Below are 4,255 nucleotides of genomic sequence, written 5' to 3'. Positions count from 1 at the left end.
CGAGGATTCGAGGATTCGAGGATTCGAGGATTCGAGGATTCGAGGATTCGAGGATTCGAGGATTCGAGGATTCGAGGATTCCCTCACATTCACTGCTTTTAAGTAGAAGAGTGGCCATTTGGTGTAGGTTGGCCTCCTGGTAGGCCTTTTCGGCGGTCTTGGCTCCCTGGAGGTAGGCGACTTGCAAGCACGCGTGTTAGGCAGGTTCGCCTACCCAGCAGGCGCCTCGGCGGACGGCCCACGTAGGCGGGAGGTGGCCGTCCCCGCCGCGCCTCTAGGTGCTGGAGGGAGCAGCACCAGCAGCGGTGGCGTTCGGGCCGCCTGCCGACTAGTTTAGCAGGGAGCGCGCAGCTCAACTTGAGCGCATCTCACACGAGGAAGTTTCATTTCCGCACTCGCGTTAAGTTGTGCGCCGCCCCCGCCACGCCGCGCCCTACCCTGCCCCGGCGGACGCACCGCCAGCAGCAGCAGCGCACCTCTCACACTGCCAACTCCAGATTGGCGGCCTAGTGTGCGCTGCGCAGAGACAGAGAGAGGAAGCGAGGTGGAGCGTGAGTTGGGCAGCACTGGGTAAGTACCTGTTCGATGGGGGTGTTGGCAGCTGCCCGCTTGCGTGTTTTCACAAGGGTTTATCGCTTCCAGGACCACCCCGAGAGCTGGCCCGGCCTTAGCCCCCACCCCACGGTTCTATGGGATGGGCCTTCCCTTGCGGCTCGCTGCGGCGCTGCGGCGACCAATGCAAACTCCGATACAAACAAGTTTCACTTTGATGGCTCAGTACCACTGTGAGGCCCTGGTCTAGGCGAGCGGGGCGTGGCACCGCAGGCCGCAGCAGCTTGCCGGGGACCCGAGGCCGTGGGGCCGTGGCCGTGCTCTCCGAACAGTTGCGGAACAGGCGGCTGGTAGTGCATCAACAGCCACCTCCGGCTCCGGCCCCTGTAGAACTCGGAAGGGCGGGCGGAACGAGAACGCAGGGGAGTTGGGGGCAGAGCGCCGAGCCTCACTCGCCGACAAAGTTTTGGACGGCCTGAGATTTTAATTCGTGTATGGGCGGATGCCGCGCTGGCCGGCTGCCTGTTCGGTCGTCTGACCATAGCGATGCGCGGACCGTGCTGCACGGACCCTGCCAATATTCAGCGATGGAAAGTGAGCGTTAGGATGAAACGGGATGGAATGAAACATGTCGTGTCGAAAAGAAATAAAATACACACACATGTCATGGAATTCCCGAGTTCGTGTTTTGAAACATTCTACATTCTGTTTGAGCACACACACACGCCGGAGTAGCGCTTTTGTGGCACTGCTGGTATAATCAGACTAGAGTCCTCGGTGGTTTTTTATCTCCCTTGTTTCGGAAAAAAAATTCAAAGGGGATCCGGCCGGCGATGGTGCGAGACCTGATGCAGCGCGTGCAGCGTGCCTGTCAGTCTTGTGATCCGCTGCCGACCGCTGCTGCTCAAAGCGGCAAACGCACTGGAACCTTTCCATTCGCCAACCACTATGTGAAAAATATTTACGTAAATTTACAAGATATTTTGTATTTCCTATTCCGATTTACAAAATATGTTGTTAATTTACAACAGCTGTTGTTGGCCAGCCCATTCTTGCTCGTCAATGAAATCCAAGTCCATACAGTATGCTTGTTGTTTTACAATTTCAAATTGTTATTTTACAATACACATCACGGAAAAGTTACCGGTAACCCTTTTCGAGTTTTCCTCACAATGACGCGCTGCATTGTGGTGCTCTGGAAACTTTGCACACCAAATGTTTCGAGGCAAACATCCCTTACACCAAATGGTGCGAGGCAAACCTATCTCACACCAAATGGTGCGAGGTAAACCTATCTTACACCAAATGGTGCGAGGCAAGCATCCTTCAAACCAAATAGTGTGAGAACGTCTCTGCCTCACAGTATTTGGTGTGAGGAAGTATCACTCTATTTGCTGTGAGGCACAATAAGTCTCACACCAATATATTTGCCTTACACCATTTGGTGTGAGACTGCCTCACACCTGAGTTTCCAGAGTACCCCGGTACACCACCATTCGCAGGGTATAAAAAAGCGACTGCACCAAGAAAATTACCACTCAACTCGTTTGAATGACAATTAAAGGCACTCGCTGCGCCTTGCTGCGTTAATTCTCCGTGCAGTCACTTTCGCCCACACCCAGAGACCATGCGAGCCAATGAGGGTGCTGGTGGACCGGGCAAGAGACCGGTCGCAGTACCGCGATAAGTCTGTCAATATCACCTGTTGCAGCCGACGGGACCGATAAGGTGGCCAGTGGCCATACGCTTTGCTTCTCTTCGGTGGTTTAGGAGAAAAATTATGAGGGGAAGTAGGAGGGACGAAATAGAAAATGGTACGTCTTTATAACCGTTGCGGTAGTTGAACCCGCTCCAGAGCGCCGCGGCGGGGACACCATGTTGTGAACCAACCAAGAAGAGAGAGAGAGAGAGAAGAGACACGCTTCGCCAAGCAGCTAGTTTCCGAATTATGTTTGAGTTTCACTCGCTACTCTGCATGAATTTCAAGCAGCAGCCGCACACCACTTTTCCACCCCACGCACACAGCGTGCACGAGCCTCCGAGCCTGCGCGTGGTGTGTGTGTGTGTATGTTTGTGTGTGTGAGAGAGAGAGAGAGCGAGAGATCGAGAGGGAGGGATGGAGAGAGAGAGAACGTATGTGTGTAAGGGAGAGGGGGGCATGAATAGTTTACGGCCAAACCCAATGAAACGCGGCCAGGCTTGCTCGGGTCCCATTGGTGCGAGGCGGGCCGGCTCTGATGTGGTCGCCTGTGTGGGCGCGGAGACTCCAGCTGAGACTGTACTCGCGCTCGTGCACTCGCCTCGCAAGCACCTACCCACTTACCTCGCCCACCCACACCCACCGGCCTTACTCACACACAAGAAAAATGTTTCTTTGCCTTGATTGTAGCGAATTTCGATCAAATACAAACGAATTCGCATCAAATCTTGTTTTATATTTTTATGTGATTACATTATTTTTCAAGGGCATTTCTTCGGAGCAATTAACCCTTTTTCTGAGCGTAAAGGGGAGTGTAAAAGGTAATTCCTTACACGAGTTGAGTTATGCTCTTTTCTCTCTACCTTCTTCGTTTTTACTCTGTATTACGGAAATGAAGCCAGACCTGTTTGGGTGACATGCTATAATTGTATTAAAGTCGCACACCTGTATGTGAGCGAATGAGTTTACTCTGCTGCAGATGTGCGACAATTTTTTTCACACTGAACAAATAATCAGATTATTCCACAAACTTGCAGGCGAGCAAACGGCCATATTTCGCAATTCCACGACTCGCTATTCAGTGTGATTCGATTCACCCACACTTCAAGATGTGTTGGTGACAATCGTTCAAGGGAATTTCCAGTGCGGTTCGCTGCCGTTTCTCTTCTCTTTTTTGGCGTACTAACCAACCATTCCCTTATCTTGTAGCCATATCAAGAATGTCGCATATTTTCCTCTCTTCCCCAAACTCGCCCGCCCGCTCACCCCTTTCTCCCTCATACCACCTCGGCAATATCTTTTGGCACAGTCGCGGGCGGGGCGCCGCCGCCGCTGCGCCGAGCAGAGGCCTAACCGTGTGCGAATTGGGTCATGTTCGTCCCCGTTGGCCCGCCGCCTGGCAGGGCCACGACCACGAGGCCACAAGGCCGGGGCCACGGGCGGCGGGGCGGGCGGCCCCTAGCCCGCCGCTATGCACGTACTTTATGGCGCCTAATATAAGCTCAATAATCGTCTCCCCTCGGCGCAATATCGTCGTTGCCGGCCCCGCATCCACGCGCTCTTTTCACTCCCCTCACCTCTTTGAGCGCCTTCTCACGACGCGGAGAAAAGGGTTAGGGCCTGGGGTAGGGAGAGGCAGGGAGGGGTGGGTTGGGGGGAGGGTGCTTCCTTATAGTTCTGCACGAGTTTTGACTTTTATCTCTCTCTCACGAAGTCGTCCGTGTGAGGGGGGGGGGACTAGTTGGATGGGTAGGGGGTTGAATTTGTGATGAGCAAACTACAGGTGTGCTGCTGCGCCGACCCCCTAGTGTGTTAGACTCTTTAATTTCACATTTACGGGGCTAGAGCACAAAAGGGAGAGGTGGGGAGGAGGAAGAGAGCGCGTCGTGGTGGGTGTGAACATTTCACACCTCCTGTTCGCCAGCTGTTCCAGTGTTCCTTATGGAGGCGTATATGTGGTTATTATTCCCGCGCTCGTTAGAAACTTTTATCAGAGTAATGATG

The sequence above is a fragment of the Frankliniella occidentalis genome, unplaced genomic scaffold (genome assembly GCF_000697945.3).
Source record: "Frankliniella occidentalis isolate FOCC.00 unplaced genomic scaffold, Focc_3.1 Scaffold495, whole genome shotgun sequence".
Taxonomy (NCBI): domain Eukaryota; kingdom Metazoa; phylum Arthropoda; class Insecta; order Thysanoptera; family Thripidae; genus Frankliniella; species Frankliniella occidentalis.
This window is presented reverse-complemented; position numbering follows the sequence as displayed.